This window comes from Falco peregrinus, chromosome 4, assembly GCF_023634155.1.
Source record: "Falco peregrinus isolate bFalPer1 chromosome 4, bFalPer1.pri, whole genome shotgun sequence".
Classification (NCBI taxonomy): Eukaryota; Metazoa; Chordata; class Aves; order Falconiformes; family Falconidae; genus Falco; species Falco peregrinus.
In genome coordinates this window covers 15,455,472-15,473,211 of record NC_073724.1, presented here as the reverse complement: position 1 = coordinate 15,473,211, position 17,740 = coordinate 15,455,472, and the positions used below count along the sequence as shown (strand labels likewise).

The following is a 17,740-nucleotide window of genomic DNA, read 5'->3' as shown; positions in this document are numbered from 1 at the left end:
TCAAATGGAAGCTGTTTTCATCAAAAATTCTCTGTTCATCAAAACCAACTTTTCTATTTTTGGAAACATACTGGTTTTAATTTAAATGGCACTGGTGCACAAAGGCTAATGTGAGACCAACTGAAAAGATTTAAAGTGTTCCAGTCTTATTGCAGGAAGTATTTTCCCTCCAATTTTTTTTTTTTTTTTTTTTTTTTTTTAATTCAGCATGTTAAATTGCCAGGCTTCTGTTATTTCTCCTCTTTATACAGCAATTCTCTAGCAACACACTTATAAGAGGGCTAAAATTACTCTCTATATAATCTACCCACAAGGCTGTGATCTGAATAGGAACTGTGTTACTTGATTCATTGCACAGTATGTTTCTGTTGTACATGTTTTTCTCAGTCACCATATGACAGAAGTACTGGCACAGTCCTTTCCAGTTTGTCAACATTTGGGATGTCCCAAGTGAACCAAATAAAATCTGCCTTTTGTAAAACTCCAGCAGCATGCAAGCTCTATGCCAAGAGTTCACCTTACCACGTCTGAAGCAATTCAGATAAATAATGAACATTTTTGTGCATCTCTCACACAATCTTTTTTTTGAAGATTTTCCCCATACTACCGGCAAATGCCCCTGCATGGCATGACCTGAACAGACTTCAGCATCAATCTCTTCCTGATTCTCCCAATTTATTGTTACCTATGAATAAATATATTGAGTAAAGTCTCACTAAGCCTTTACAAAATACTCTAATTTTACCTTTGTGACAGGCTTCCAAGTTCTTGATTTTTCTACCTATGAGCTGAGAACTTCTCTCTGTCCCAAAGCCTCCAGCTCTTCCAGAAAATATGTTCCATGGCCATTAGGTACCTATCCCATGGCTTTCTTCTTGTTTAGTACACTAGATTGTCAAAGGACTCCCCATCTCAAACCAGGATACTTTCAAGAGGGGTTCTGTGCAATGAAATAAGCAGCTTCATTTATCTCCACCACCCACAATTAAGGGGTGCTACATAGAGCTGCTTTACATTTTTCAGCTTTCCATACATATCTGCTTCAGCTCCTACAGAACCTGATTTAGCAACAGGGGACCAGTGGTGTTTGATTTTGTTTGCTAATGATTGCTGCTTGGAAAGGAAAAACAGGTGAAGTACAAGCAGGACAGTGGTTTCCACAAAGCCAACATGCACTTTACTTACCTCACATGCACTTCCAGTCACTTTTGTGTTATGTAGGAAATTCATCTCATCCTTTTCTTGTGGCCTGCTTCCCTTAGGGGCATTCCCTGTGCCCAGAAGGACTGCCTGTGGGAAAGCAGCCAAGGCCTCTGGTGAAGGGATGCCATGAACTCGTTTGCTGATTTGCCAATCAGAGAAGGGGAAAACATGAAAATTAATAAAGCCATTTTAACTCCTATATTAGCATATACAGTGCTTTTCCACAAGGATTTCCTAAGTCCAGAACACATTAGCCTTGCTGTGCAGGCATTAGTATTTCCTGCACAGATATATGGGAGTCCTAAGCATATACCCAGCCTCTCTGTTTGACCGGGCACTTCGCCTAGCTTTGGCAAGAGCCAACCGAAGCATAAGTAGATGTCTGATTCATAGAGGAGGAAGGAGAAGGAAAATAGCAATAGGACTCTTCATATTACAAAGCTCCTGTAATTGTAACTGTTGCATGAACTGTTGCTCTGAGGAAACTGGCAACCTGAAGCCATTGACTATACCAATGAATCTCACAGCCCAAACCAGAGCTTTGGAAGTCAATAGAAAGCCACATATTGATTTAAAGGCTGTTGGATTCAGGCCTTACCAGTTTATCAGTGCCCAAGCATGTGCAGTAAACTTCAATCAAATATATGCTTACATCTGGAAGCACTTTAAAAAATGTGATTTTGCAGGAAGTTCCAACATCACAACATGCTGCTAAAAGGAAAAGCACACTACTGGTCTGGTCCCTGGTGATTGAATGGACATGAAATGGGAGAGCCCTGAAGGGGAAAAAAACCCACTTGGTTGGAAGCAATAATTTGCTATTGCATGTACTGAAGAATCTTTTCCTTCAGAGAATCCCCATGGTTTACCCACCCAAAAAGGGTGTTCAGAAACACACAAAAAGGAGCAATAAAAAGACCTTCATATGCCACTTTCACAGTAGTCTCTATGCTCTGCTTTAGCAGCTGTAAGAATGGAAGATCGCTCTAAGGAAGTCTCTCAAACTTAAATGCCGTGAAGAGGGGAAAAGACTGATATCTGAGCACTGAAATTGTACACCCAGCAGGTATCAGAGAACGGCCACTGTGTCTAAATGCCAGAGAAGTCTCTTGCCGGCAGTTAGGTTCAGATGCACGATGGTTTGCAGATGCATTGCCAAATAGCAATCTCAGACACCTATGCAACAGCCATTTTTGGAAGAACTGTGCCCTCAGCACTTCCCATGAAGATATGTAAGAGCTATTTTAAAAAATATTTTATATAGTATTTGTTAGTATATTAAAGAGGACCAAATGCTTTTTACAGTCTGATCGCTTGCCTTACTGTCTACCATCACACCGAGCTGTTAGGAAAATCTGTCCTCATTTGCACATGCTTCCATCCTGTGAAATCTAACTAAAAACATAGTTAAATCTTACTTCAAAAGAAATAAATCATTTTTCCATCTTCTAAACAGAATTTTGTGGGTTTGTTCCCACATTATTGTTTTGTCAGTTTATCACTAATTTAAAATATCTAGCATGATCAGCTGGAGTGGTTTTATTTGCTTTAATTTCTGGGGTGGGGGTGGGGTGGGTTTTTTTCTTCATGCTACCATCCATAGCATCCTCTGTGATAGACCATGAGGCTTCTGCAAAACTTGCTCCTAGACATAGCAAAGCTGTTACACAGAACCATGAACTTTCATGTCTATCACCCCTACCACAAAGAAAATGTGCCAAATTAGAAATACAGTTCCATAAATGCAAAGTCCTTAGACAACCTTCAGGGTCATAACTGCATACAAGATCACTTAAAATGAATAAGAAGAGGGCTACTGGGGCAAAAAGGGGTCTGGGATAAACTTTTTACTATATCAGTCACAAACCTGCACTATTGCTGAAACACAGGATCTAAACATTTCATTATTATTTTTTTTTTTGCTTTAAAAAGCAGGTATATAGTGTTCCCTCTGTTATTCAGCATTTCAAAGCAAAGAGTACATCCTAATTGCTAATAACTTTTAAAACTAGAAATTTCTTCCAAAACTTGTTGCTGAATGGACTGTCTGCAGTGACCTGAATCGTTAAGATTTCCTGTTGCCAGTGCTAAAATTGCTATCTTGAAAAATACCCAGGAGAATATTTAGAAGTAGTACTTTACTAAAATAGCCCATAAAAGACAACTGATACTCAAATGTCACAGGTTTCTATTTTCCTCTGGTAAATAATCTAGTGATTGCTGATGATCATCATCTGGTGCTCATTCGGCTTATAAAACAAAAGCATGCTAATGAAAATGAGTTGGTATTTTCCCTTATCTTGAATGACCTTAGGACAAGGAAAATTATCTGACGCTAGCTCCAACAGTTTAGAAAACCATATACATGTAATCAATGAAATCATAAAAGGCAACGGTCATTAATTTCCACTGATGTAGCTCGTTCAGCTGAGAATTAAAATGCTCTTTATAAATATCACTTAAATAAAAATAATAGGCAAGCATTAGTATTTTCAGTATTACCATTCTCATCTTTACAAAGGTAATCCCAAGTCCACAGAAGCAGGAAAGTTTTCCAAGGTGAGATGGGATACACAGGCATTTTAAATGTAAACAAACAGAAAATACCGAACTGCTTTAAAAATCAAGCTTTTCTCCTCATCTAAACACGTCTATGCTGACTTCAACACAGCCAAGAAAAGAACCAAATTCTGGCTTAATTCCCAGTTTGAAAAAGTAAGTTTCCTATAACTGAACTTCTATTACTGTATTTAGTATCTCAGCATACCTATCTTATTATTTATAGAGAATTTAACTGCAGTTGGACATCCTATATGAAAGATTAGTATGAATCTCATGTGTTCAGTGCAGCTTGTGATGACTGAAATAGTAAGTGATTTTTTCCATACAGGATAAAACACTCAGCAAACAGAAAAAAACAGCAAACAAAATGTTCTTGTTTGCCTATAGCAAGCAATTTACATCTTTTTTAAGATCTTCTGGCATTTGGTCCTTTATTCTTTTGCAATAGCAAACCCAAGGTGTCCTGTAAGCACCAGATTGAATGAAACCTGCTTTCCTACAGATTTATGGTCTTTGCTCTGTAACTCCACATTCTTTCTTCTCACTGCAAATGGCCAGATCTCTCCACATTGCCTACTACACTATCACCTGGCAGGAGAAACTGTGCTGTGACTAGTCTGGGACTGCACATATTTTGTTTGGCCACTAAGCCACTGCCAAACAGAATGTATAACAGCTATGTTCTGCCTGCCTTTTCCTCAAAATTGGCACTGATCTAGGTTTCTTTCTTCCATACAGTCACAGATTTTCATAAAACATGGTATTCATTGGGAATTTCACCTTTCAAATTTAACTGAGAGACACACAAGGGTTCAAAAACCATGGAGAAGGGAAAGAAAAAAAGGTGGATAGACAAACCTTAGTAGAAGTCTCAAATAACAAATAACAAATAGTTAAGAATAATACTGCTGATACTGTGATATCTCACCAGCTCTGTGAAATGCCAGGCTACAGTTTGGGTTGTTTGCGTTTTTTTATCAGATTCTAAGATTAGGCTCTTAAATCCATTTTTTAGGAACTGTGATGCATGACCCTGATTTCAGTATGGCAGGAATCTAGCATCTGACTTTGTGACATGCACCACACTCAGCACTTCATAATACAGGACTCACTGACTTTAGACATACCAACAAACACCTACAAACGCATCCAACCAGATGTAAATAATTGCACACAGAACACCGAAAATTAGACCTACAAAGTTAAAACCAACCAAATTAAAAAAAATAATCTATATAAATATTATCAAATTAATACACTTAGAGCTAAAAAAATGTTTTATAAAATATATAAAAATATTTTAGCAATAAGACATTACATGTTTATAGTGATTTGCACAAAGATACAAAGAAGTTAGATGACACATTAAGATTTCTAATTCCAGATGTAGACTGAAACTTTTAGAGCTTCTTAATGTTGTAGTAAACTAAGAGTAAACCCAGAATGTCAGAGATGGACACAACGTCAATGCCACTGTTTACTACATTTCTGTTTCTAAACTCCCATAAAATGGTTACTTTTTCAACTATTTAAACTGAAATCAAGGTGTTCAACTAAGCTGATGTCTGAAGTTGAAAGTTCTTTCCAACAGTCTATAACTAGACTCTTAAGAACAAATTTCCCCATCTGAAAATCAGACAGATGTGCAACTATACATAGATATATTTGCTTAATTCAAGTAAATAGAGTCAAATTTCCATCTCAAGTTTTTGATGTTTCAGTTTAGACCAGCTCAAAAACCCTAATGTAACATTTCCCCTTTTAGAGTCCATTCACAATGACTGAGGAGTTCTTTGAAGTCATAATATCAGGCCATATATAAAACATTTTATTAATTTCAGTTTATTGCTGAGAAGATTGAGGTACAGTAAGATATCATTTGGTTTAATATGTAATTACTAAATATAAGGTGAGTGTAGTTAAATTCCCTTTCCCCTAAAAACATATTTATTTCCTTATAATCTATCATGTATTGCTTTTGTTCTTCCCTCCACCCCCACCCCACCCCCAGAAAGGTATATGTTGGAAGGGGGGCATTTTGGCCAAATTTTAGGCAAAAGCATTGTGGATTTAATACATAAAATTAAGTATGCCTTTTTAAAAGTATGTAATATGACTGATGTCTTAATAATAGATAAAAGATGTACTAGATGGAATAAAGTCAAGATTCTGTGGGTCACGATCACACTGTTCCATGATACTTAATTATTAGCTGGAATAAATATTGGTTCAGTGGTTTTCCATGGAATTTTCTATATCTTTCAAAAGATATATTCATCATGACCTGCCCATATGCCAAAAATAAAATACCGATACACTCCATAATCTAGCCATATAGGGCACGATGATTAAAAAATAACTAGCTTTTGAATCGAGATGGCTGAATAAACAAAAGAAACTTATAATAGGGCTAGCTTTGAGGTAAGACAGGGGAGGTGGCCACTGCCTGTCCTGCCAGGGAGAACCCAGGCAGCCAGTTAGCTGACTTGTGTCTACCAACCAGTCACAGATCTGTTGTCTTGCCTGGTGTAAAGTCAGGAGAGATGCAGAAGTTCCTAGATTATTGCAATTATGTACATGGGGCATGAGATAAAGAGGGAGAAAAAACCCCAACACATCTGTAGATTCTGAATTAATGCAGCCTGCTGCTGTTCCAATTGCAATCTAGGAAAGCATAATAAAAAAAAAGCATCTCTGTGTACCATATGAATATATATACCAACATCCATATGAAACTTGAACACTCCTATTCACTCAGAATGCCTCATAGTGGCATTCCTTCTTTTTCTGAAAAAAAAAAAAAAGAGTAAAAATTGATTGCAATTCATAACTTCTGGTTTAGTAATGAAATCAAAACAATTCTGGGAAACAGCCAACAGCAGCATTAAAATGAATAATCTACATCAAAACTGAGTATTACTAATACTTGAAGAAACTTGATGACGGAGAGAGGGTTCATTCCTTCTCCATGTGAGATGCCCTAAGATGGCAATCTTGCTTCATGCGCTTTTACTTCTCAGCACACAGCTAAGTTAACCTTGGATACATGCTCACACCAAGCTCTTTCAGCATCATGGTCTCTAAGGAAAGGACACTTGCTGCTATACATATGCAATGCCCAATTTGTCATATAATCCTCAGAGCAAATAAAAAAATATCAGTGTGCACCCTAATATTTACTGCCAAGAGACATGTAATAAATAGCTATAGTATAACATCTCCAGTATAAAACAATTTAGATCTTTTTTTACCTCAAGCCCTTTAAAAATAGTCCATAAACCACCTGTTGATGACATTGTTTCAAAAATTGTTGTTCAAAGACTTTTGTTGAGTTTGTTTACTCCACTTTTAACAGGAAAAGTATAATTTATTCCCACTTCTGCTGCTTAAAACAATTTTAACACACACACAAAAAAAAAACAAAAACAAGAAAATAAGAAGAAAATAAAAGAAGAGAAGAGAAGAAGAAAAGAAAAAGACAAAGATAAAGAAGAAGAAAAAGATAAAGAAAAAGAAAAAAAGAATCACCTGTGGCTTGGGACTACACAATAGAAAATTTCAGGCCAAAAAATACAGTTAAAAAATGGCAAAGTGATAGAAAGCAAACAGTTTAATATAACTTAAGACGTTATTAAATTACCAGATCCTGCCAAATTTCTTGTTCTTTCCAGAGGCTAGCAGTAGACTGCAAATGAAGAGGGGAAAAAAATACAAAGGAAAGAATTTGAAGAGTCCTACTTTTTTAGCACAATCAATTTTTACGGGTTTTGCTTTATACTTACATAACTCTCCTTGATATCAGTGGAAGGATAGCTGCACCTACACTGGGTACTTCTGCAGAAACTTCTTTTGTGAACTGCCAGCCAGAGCTTGGAAGAAGTTTTATGGGGCCAATGCAGAATGCAGTCTGATGTCCACATGATAAATACAATGGTATTTTCAACACAGACTGATTCTGTCACTGTGCTGTGTCACATTCAGTGTTTTATGAATAAAGTTCCTTGCTGATGACTTTCTCTTGCATTTTCCTCATTTCATTCTTTATAACTTACTCGCCCTTACTAGAAGCACAGATCTTTATTTCAGGCCTTTATTATACACAGGCAGAAATAACAGAAGCTCAGTGACAACCAGGTCATAATCACAAGCAACTTATAAACTGTACACCAAAACCAGAGTCAATATTTTCAGGGGACGCTGATCCTCACTCTGTAGGCACAGCAAAGTGAAGTTCCCTCAGGAAACATAGCTCTTTGAAGGCACTTCCACTAGCCCGCCCATAATAACCTAGACATCCATGGTTAGCACTGAAGGAAATAAATTTGTCTCCCCCCCCTGCAGCTTTACTCTTTTTTGCTTGCACAGCCCTGGATCTAGTAAAAATGCCACTGGGGTATATGGTGAAGCGGATCAATCCAGGTCAAAAACAATCTTCTTTTTATTTTTAAATTCTGAACCATTTCTCTGAGTAGCCTCCACAGGATGGGTATCATTACAGGGGCATCAGAGAAATGGAAGAAGAGGCAGTAAAAGAGCACCGAGGTACCTTCAACCAGCTCTGCCACAGAGAACTGTTCTTGGAAGGAGGTCTGTCTGGTGCTGCCTTTTGGAAACAATGTAAATAACCAAAAGTAATGGGATATGTACTTCAGGGTAGGGCTTTCTCTTTATTTAATTTTTCTTTACCATTTAACACCGTTAAGCTGCACTATTCAGAACAGGGCTGATCAAAGGGCCTACACATCTTCCACATGACATTTATGGTCCATAGGACATTTTGGGGGTTAAGAGATATGGAGAATTGGTGGTATAAATGGAATATTTTCATTCTAGATGGCTTAGAAGAGGGATATGAATGTGCTTTTTTCAGTACTTTAAGCTGTATTTCTTACCTACTTCTATCATATTGCTAAATAAATTAAGATTACATAATTAACACCAAAATATCATCTCTGGATTTTAAAGGTAACACTGGAATTGGAAAACTAGTTATTGTTTGAATCACTGGACATTTCTCTGAAGGAGAGGTAGTTATTTCAGTAACTGAAGGTGGCACTACAGCGTACCTTGGTTGTGTAGTATGGGTGTCATTTCCAACAGAATACTGAAAATTCCTGAACTGTTATGGGTGCCCCATACAGAGATTGTGAATCATTGTGAATACTGTTTTGAACTGATGGATGAGTGTATTGAATATAAGGCCTCACCCCATCCTTACCAAAGTCAGCAGGACCTTTGATGGAGTCCTGGATACAGGCCTGGCTGATAAAATAAATATAGAAGTGGATGGTCTGGTCAGAGCAGAGGTAAAGGAAAATCCATTGCCATTTCTTTTGCCCTTCACTTCACTGATAGCCTGTTGTCTATTGTCTCATGTATCATGCTGCAAATGGCTTGCATCTTTCCCAGATCCAAGAATCAGAATTGCCAAAAGACCTTCCAAAGGGTTTTACAAAAAATTTTTAAAAGTTGCTGGAATCCTGTTGGAGCTGAAAAAAGAAACTTAACCTCTGCTCAAAAATCAACTTGTCAAAGCAGATGCAACCCTCCATTATGTAACCATTATGTGACCCTAATTTTGGAAGGAACAGTCTTTTTTTCTTGGGTGAATTTATTACTTCAGGTATGAAACTGAATGCCAGCAGTGGAAATGCTTCTAAACAAACCAGGAGAAAGCCAGCACTTTTGCCTTTGTTCTTCCTACTTTTTTCCTCAGTATTTTGTCTCTTCCTTTATTGAAGCCAGACGACTGCATGTCAGCTGACAATTGCCAAGGCACAGGCCCACCTCAGTGACTGACGGACAGTTTTAGAGAGGGTGGGTTTCCTCTCTCATGCCATCTTTCCTCTACTTTTAGATCTCTCCTCTCTCATGCCATCTTTCCTCTACTTTTAGATCTCTCCTCTCTCATGCCATCTTTCCTCTACTTTTAGATCTCTCCTCTCTCATGCCATCTTTCTTCTGCTTTTAGATCTCCTCTGTTTTGCTCTTTAAGTTCCTTTCTGCCTTATCACTGTGCCTATCCTCATATCCGATTACTTCTGCTTATTCTCTGTGCCCATTCGTTTTTACCCATGTATTGCAATCACTTAAATCACAAGGCAAATGTTTCTCCTTTCATCTGCACTTTCACCTTCATTGTTACCTTTTGGGACAGTCTTCTGCTGATGGTTTAAATATGTTGCAGGAAATTAAAGTCAGCTTGGGTATTCCAAAGACCAGATCTCTGCTCTCTTTTTTTGTTTTTCATGGACAAGCATGTGTACATTTTCTGTTTCTTGCTCCCTTACTTACTGAACTCCAAAACTCCAATATTGCAATACTGTTGTTGTAGATATTCCCCCGCCCTCCCCCCCTAAAACAGATCTACAGTTCCTGAATTGATAAAGCTTGGAGATCAAAGAAGTTTAAGGCCCAAGTAATCACAGTCACAAAAGAACTTTAAAATGTGATCATAAGTTGTAGCTGAGAAGATGTCAGAAATTTTTCTGTCTTTATCTTAAAAAATTCTTTTAAAAATAAACTGTTTAAAAATTGCTAGGATATAATATAGGTGGGGTTTTTTTTCTTCTCAGTTTGTCTTACCAACACTGCGATTCACTGACACCATGAGTGCTACAGTTCTGTTCCTGTCAATTTTCCTTCATCTCTCAGTATAGATATCACCTTGCTGTGACAGCACAGACTAGTTCCTCCCTTTGACAGAAAAATCAACTTAGTCCTGAATTCCCACCCTTTCTCATGTGACAGTAAAGATATCCATAGGTACTGTGGAGACCTGTTTCTGTAATGTACAGATGTCAATAAAATGAACATGTCTAGTAAATAAAGTTTTTCCTCCTTCCACATAGAACTACAGAACAAACCTAAAAGCGAACCTCCAAAATCACTTTTCTATGTTATTCGCAAAACAAATCTGGTTCCTCCTTGACTAAACTTGACTAAATAAATGAAAGTTATAAAGCAACTGTGTTTTAATCTTTTCAAAACCACTTTTTTCTCTAACTGGTGTCAGAATGTAAAAAGCCAGTATACAGTCTGAGCTCATGATTCTTTGATTTTCTCCAAGAGAAAATAGTATTTGGAAATACACTATTGATGTTTAAACTTCCTGCCAGTCACATTTATATTGTGTCAGTCTTCCAATGGTCAGTAAGAACACGGTTAATCATCATTCATATCATTATTGTAGGGGCTTCCATGAATCACAGAACGCAGCTACTGGGAGCAGATATTCTACTTTTAACGATAGATACAGGCATAAAGTTCTCAGTAAATTCTTCGCCTCCTCATTAAGCCCTTTCCCCTTCATCAGGTTGGTCATCAGAGCATGAAGAAATGTTTCATAATCCTCTAATCTGGTGTCACAACACCACTGGTGCATTATTTTGCCAATGAAAACCCCAGAGCACAGAAAAGGCTGATCCTCTGTTTATGTGGCTATGGAGGAGGTGGCTGCATGCGAGCACCCACCAGCCCCTGCTCCCCAAGTGCCATGCGACCACCAGGAGGTGGCTGGCTCCCCAGCAGTCCAGCCCACCAAAGCTGAGAAGAGACCACCTCCTCAAAGTTTGTTTTTCTTTCAGTTTTTAAGGTTGTAAAGTGCTTCAGCAGGTATTCCTCCATCACAGCATAGCCAAAGAAAAAAGTCATACATTTGTGTTATGTAAGAGAGCACATTTCTTTCCCTCAAAGTGAACCCTGAAACTCTTAAAAGAAAAGCACACCCTTAACTGTGCCAAGGGCACAGCCAAGAATTTTCTTGTAGAAAGTCTAAAGTTTACCCCAAGTCAAAATAGATAGGAATTCAATTCACAGTAAGAAAACAAGAAGTATCAAGTCCATTTAGATCATCCTACAGTGCAGCATTGCCTTCAAATCCGTACTTGTTAGCATTTCTTCGAGACAGTCTTAAAAAGGAAAGGGATGGGGGGAAAATATTTTCAAAACTGATGGGTAAACTCAAGATCTCGAACTGGCAAATAAGAATGGACACAATAGGTGAACAACATGAACTTCTGCACTTGAAAGGGACTGCAATGTCAGAACAACACAGATCTGAAGCATCACCTTATTTTTTAAAACAGGCTTCCTGCTAACTGCTAGTAAGTTTCAGATAAGCATACAAACTTAGGAAGACAGGTCAAGAAACAAGTTGTGACTGTACCCTCTGTGTACAGTTCATCTGATGATTTTCTTACGTTGTATATCAGAATTATTCTATCAAAGAACATTTTTCCCTTTAGCTCTGAATAACTGCTACATAATTCTCGGACTTTTCTTGCACTTTCTGACTTTGGTGATTTTATTTTTTTTTAAAGAAAGCTATTTATTTCGAGAAAGATACAATAAAGATGATTTTATACAGAATCACACTTCTGCTGGAGGAAAACCACTCATTTTTCCTCTAAATTACAGACAGCTTAAAACATCACATACAGAGTAACTTTGACATGCCTCGATGATTTATTGCTCTAAATTTCATCCACTCAGCAGTTTTTGCAAACATATTTCTAATGTTACTGTCAACATGCAATGTTTAATTCTGTTGCTGTGCTAATAAAGCAGCTTTTTCAAAGTCAGTAACTGAAATAATATTATAGCTCAGATCATATTTATTACCATTAGAGTAGATGACTAGTGTATCTAACACAATCTGTTAAAGAACTAGTCCAGATGGATTGTGTTTCCCTCCTTAAGCGAGACAAAAGTTACAAAAGCCTTATTTTCTGTAATTTTACAACTTACCTAAAATTTAGATAGCTCCCTGGTATTTATGGAAATATGTATCCAAGTATAAATCCTTATTCCCTTAGCAGAAATCAGAATCACTGAATCTTGTTTTAAGAAAAATTTATGTGTATCACAACAAAGGAATGCAAAAAAAGCTGCAGGAAGGCTTGAGTAAATAAAATAAGTATGGATAGAATAAAACTGGCTTCCCCCCAAACCCCAAGTTTGTCAAAAGAACAAAGCACACACAAACAGCGTGTAAAACCTGAATTCAAAATACGTTTATAAAAAAGGGATGAAGACACATGTTTTTTCTATTTCAGCTTGAAAAATAAAGGGACACAGCAATGAGTCTTGCTGGCAGGCAGATAACTCATAGGCCCTGACCCTTCGACTCACCAGGAATTCAAACACAAAGCTCTTTTCATAGTGACCGTGCCATACATTCTCAAGATAAGGAAGCAGAATAAGGAGCAATGGAGAGGTGCCACAAAGCACAAACTGCAGAAAAGTGTGCACAGAAATTATGTTCACTTATTCACCTATATGCAGCTGCACACTAAGTGCTGGCTGTAAAACTGTTTCTTTCCAAATCAGAAGCCATGCAGTGTGCCTTTAGAAATGGGACCTGTCTCCTGAAGAAAGCAAAAGCAAAAGACAGAGCAAGCAGCAAGGAAAGGACTATCCCTGTACGCTTCTGTGTAATTCAGAACTGAAGTGCACATCCGGACAAATAATCTGTAACACAATGAGCTCTGCAAAAGGATTGCTGTGGTAAAATGGAAGGGTTTTTAGAAGCAACAAAAATAACTACATTTCAAAAAAAAAAAAACCAAAAACATTTCAAATCTGGACTCACCATAAAAAGCAACAGTTGCATGAAGTTAGTGTGTTATTTTCTGCCCTGTTCCACTGCACTTTTTGCCTAGTTGTCCAACACTTGGTAGCTCAGAGCTGCCACACAGAGGCCCCTTCCGTGATCTGGCTTATTTGCCTGTCAGTTTGAGTCTCAGCTTCTGTATGATGCAGCTGTGCACTTTGCTGAAGGTCTAATATAATTTCCATAAGCTTTCTCCCTGCCTGGAGCAAGCAGTTTGTTCTCCCTGCTCAATAAATACTCAGATCACTTTTCTGGTACTCACAGGGATAAAGCTTTAAGTTGTTAAGGAGTTCTAAGTAGTGGGTGGAGAACATAAGCTCAGTACAAGGAAACTCTGCGCATAATCAGAAACTGAGAAACTTCCTCCCTTTCCCCCAACCCCTCCTCTCGCCAGGCGAAGCTGCCAGTGCCTCCTTTACAGAAATTTAGGAATGTAAAGGGAGGACTCAAAGGGGCCCAGTCAGACAAGCCTTTCTCAATCAATTAGCTTGCAGCCATTACTTGTGACCCTAGGTCACACAACATAAGTGTGTGGGGTGTGCCTTTAGGGGTACACCAAAGCTACTTATTAAAACTTACATAACCAAAACTGTTCAAAATCAAATAAACTCTGAAAGCTGGAAAATATTTCCCATGTGCCACAGTTTTGCAGGAGGAAGAGTTTTGAGTAGAGAAATGCTACTTTGTTTTTCCAATAACAAATCATTTGGTGCAGGAAACTAACTTTTTTGTACTTAAAAAAAAAAAAAAAAAAAAGAGATTGAAATGTGAGATTCACAAGCAGACTTTAAAGTGATATTTGCTTTACAATTATGCAAAAACTACATAATACCGGCATGAGTGATATTTGATGAAGAACATGATCGTGTTTCCTAAAATAAGACTATTGTCTGTAGCTGCAAAGGAATAGATATTTATAGGACTGTTTAATTAATTCATGAAGTTCAGACCACGTATTTCAGTCCTCTGCAAGAAATGAGTTCTGAGCATTTGGATTCCATTCTTCATTTTAATACTCCAGCATAACAAAGCAAACAATTTACTTTTTAAAATGGTCTGGAATATTTAAATACTGCTGTAAGTTACCCTGCATTGAACACACAGGGAGAAGAGGGTGTAACTTACCATGACTCCCGCACAACAAGTTTACACCCCTTGGTGTGCAGGAAAACTTCAAAAAGACCCTCAGCTTCATATCCTGCCAACCCAATGACATGGAGATGATGCCTTGGGAAAACCCATGAGGGAGTCCTGATTTCAAAAGCAGAGCTATGACAACCCCTTTCTGGGCCAGACAAGATCAATGCACTGCAGGGGCAATGCACTTTAATCTCAAGGTGCATCGCAAAGCATCTTTAAGCAGAGCCACAGATCAAGGCTTATACCTAGTCGAAAAAAACCTGTTCAGCCCAAACTTTACTTAAGGTAACCGAGCAACAGCTACACAAAAGCTTGTAAAGGATTCAGGGAAACACATAATATTATAGGAAAGTAGCAATAATGTATTGAAATTCATTGAGGATGTTGTAGACAACCTGCAATCTAAATGTCTCTTCTCCATTAAAATCCCAGTCAAATTCTCTGAACAGGCAGCATGGCTTGTGTTAGCTCAGACGTTCATTCCAGAGATCAGATTGCAGGATCAGGGCCACTGAGTAAGTGCCCTGAGGTAAGGATTTTGCTTCTGTCTTGCACATAAGACAGCATTTAATAAATTAGGTCACATTCAAATCCTTGGAAAGCCCCGGCAGTAGAAATAATAATCATAGAAACTTTAATTTTGAATGAAAAAAAAAAAAATGGACTCAGGATTAAGACACTGAACTGGGATTTAGGATATTTGGGTTCTGTTCCTATTTGTGTCTTAGACTGCCTGAATGATTTGTGAGACATCGTTTTATCTTTTGTGAGACATTGTTTTATCACTTGTCTCACAGATGTAAAGCCTTTGCCTACTCAAGTCTATCAATAAAATGTGAGAATAATATTCAGCATATGTATCCCTACAATACTGCCTCACAGTGCATGCTATACATATTGGAATTAAAGCAGTATTGAATATAAAATATTTATTGCTACAGGACTTCTGAGTAACCAAAACCAAGGAAACTATCTACATCAAATCTCCCAAAACATCATTCAAATCTGTTATGAGCTTCAACATACACATAATCTCCAGGAGATAAATGCCAATCCATGCACATGAATATACATGATATATAGTTAATTCTCTCTTTTAACCAACTAAATGTAAGGTTTCTAGAAAGCTTACAGGGTTGGGCCCTTAAATGACAAGTGGTTGGGGTCCCCAATAGTAGAAAAAAATGGGAAAAAGTGTCTGTCTGGAGACAGGCTGCCTAGAGTGTTGCTCCCAGCAAGTGTTAAGAAATGGAGAACTGACCCCACGTTTGGCCAGTCTCCGTGAACTTCCAGGCTCGGTCAGAGGAGTTACTGTTAATTTCAGGTTTCAGTTTAACCTACAATTCCTAAAGCAAGATGCACCCCAAGCACTCCATTTGAGTATACATTATAGATTCACACACCTTTCTTTTAGAAAGGTTGATATGGAAAATTTACAGCACAAGTAACAAAGAAATTCAAAGGATGTTTTTAATGTAACTTAAAACAATGCTTCCACACTGGAAATAGTAATAGAATAATGGCTCCTCCTGGCACTATTGAGTCCCCTGGCTAAGGGCTCTTCCTTTTCCTGATTGCTGGCTGTAAAATTACACCTCTATTGGCACCACTCCATTTCAGCTAAGCAAAGCCAATGTGAGCCTTTTCAATATAATCTCTAATGAAGAAAGATGCAAAGCTAGAAGGACATGGTCCTCAAACCAAAGACGGTAGCCAGAAATATATAAAACTCCTTCAGCATTGTCGGGCACTCTCCTATGAGTGAGACTCTTTTTAATGAATAAAAGTAAACACCAACCTAGTGTTCACACTTTTACATTCTAATAAGCATCAGCCCAGAACAGACTGTATTTCAAGGAAGGATAATGTAAGTTTTCACGTATTTTTCCAAATTATGCTCTTTCTTCTCAAAAGTCATGAGTCTGGGAGATACCTACCTTAATTAGCCTTTTTTTTTTTCCTTCTAGCTGTCATATATGCTTTCATACTTTTTACATACATATTTACATACATATTTTATTAACAAATAAATCATCACCTAGGGCGCATGCATCTTCCTTCTTGCACGCAAAATTTTCACACTTACTAACTCAGAGATAGCAAGGAGATCAAATGTGCAAGTATTATACAAACTTTTCTTTGTATATGCAGATCTTCAGGCCTGGAATGCATCCAAGTTAAGTGTGATCAATATATGATCATGCTGCGTTAGGGGATCTTTTGTGAATAAAAGGGTTTTCTTATCTGGGTGGTTCTTTTTCTGCATAACACTGGTTAATATAAAAAGCGATACCTGTAACATTAATTCAGGGAATTAGCTCTCCTCCTCTATTATGCTTTTAAATTAAATTATATTCATTTTAGTCAGATAAAAAAGCTATGTGCAAAACACTTGTGGTAGAACTTGTAAAGTTTATAGTGTTGATAGCGGTACTCAGTAAGACATTCATATCTTAAGCCGTGCTCTAAACACTCTACATTAAAAGCAACAGCTTCTTTAAGAAATCAAAACAAAACTAATTCCAGAAAAAAAAAGGAAAAGCTTGCAAATACACTACAGTACTTTGAAACAGATCTTCCACTCTTTAAGCCTTCTTCCCCTGCCTTCCCCCACTCCCTTTTCCTTTCAGGAAACAAAACTCAAGAAGAGAAAGAGAGGGAGAGTCAAAAGGTTACAGCTGGCTTGTAAGTGCAAAGAACGTAAGAGGCCCATTCTTCCCCTTAACACCTGACATCCCAGGGTACATTTTCTTCAGTACTAAGTCTGGTGGATTAGACATGCAGCTCCTTTTGATAACGGAAGCTGTGCAACTCATTCGCCATGCACCGATACTTAAAGTACTCCTCCTACCCCTGCCTCTATAAATTGTTCTCCTCCTGATCCAGAATTACAAACTTAATTAATGGAAATTTGCATTCTGTCATGATCAGACCCAGTTAAATATCTTGTCTAAATCCTGGATAATATATAAAAATTCATTCCTGGCACTCTAATGTTTGAAAAAGTTGCAGTAAAATCAGTAAAATTATGCATTTATTCTTAATTACAAATAAAAGCCAAGAAAGAACAAGATACAAAGCTAATGAATATTAAAACATTGTTAAAAAAAAAAATCCTCCCTGACAACCTTTGTGACAGCGTTATAACATTCATGCCACTATTCTTTGGCGACTCAGAATACACAAGCTTCCGTGTTTTCCACAGCTTAGTGCAGTTAAGTA

General features: G+C 37.6%; 1 long non-coding RNA gene across 3 annotated transcripts in view; it reads right to left on the bottom strand.

Annotated features, from left to right (window-relative positions):
* LOC114012848 (uncharacterized) overlaps positions 1 to 17,740 on the bottom strand; it is a 331,654-nt gene that overhangs the window by 229,774 nt on the left and 84,140 nt on the right. The window contains exon 1 of one of the 3 annotated variants that reach the window (XR_003555560.2): positions 13,358 to 13,734. The exons of 1 other annotated variant lie outside the window; for it this stretch is intronic. This is a non-coding gene — a long non-coding RNA (uncharacterized LOC114012848). Of the gene's footprint in view, positions 1 to 13,357; positions 13,735 to 17,740 lie in introns of those variants that run through there. One more of the 3 variants, XR_003555561.2, reaches the window with a different exon arrangement.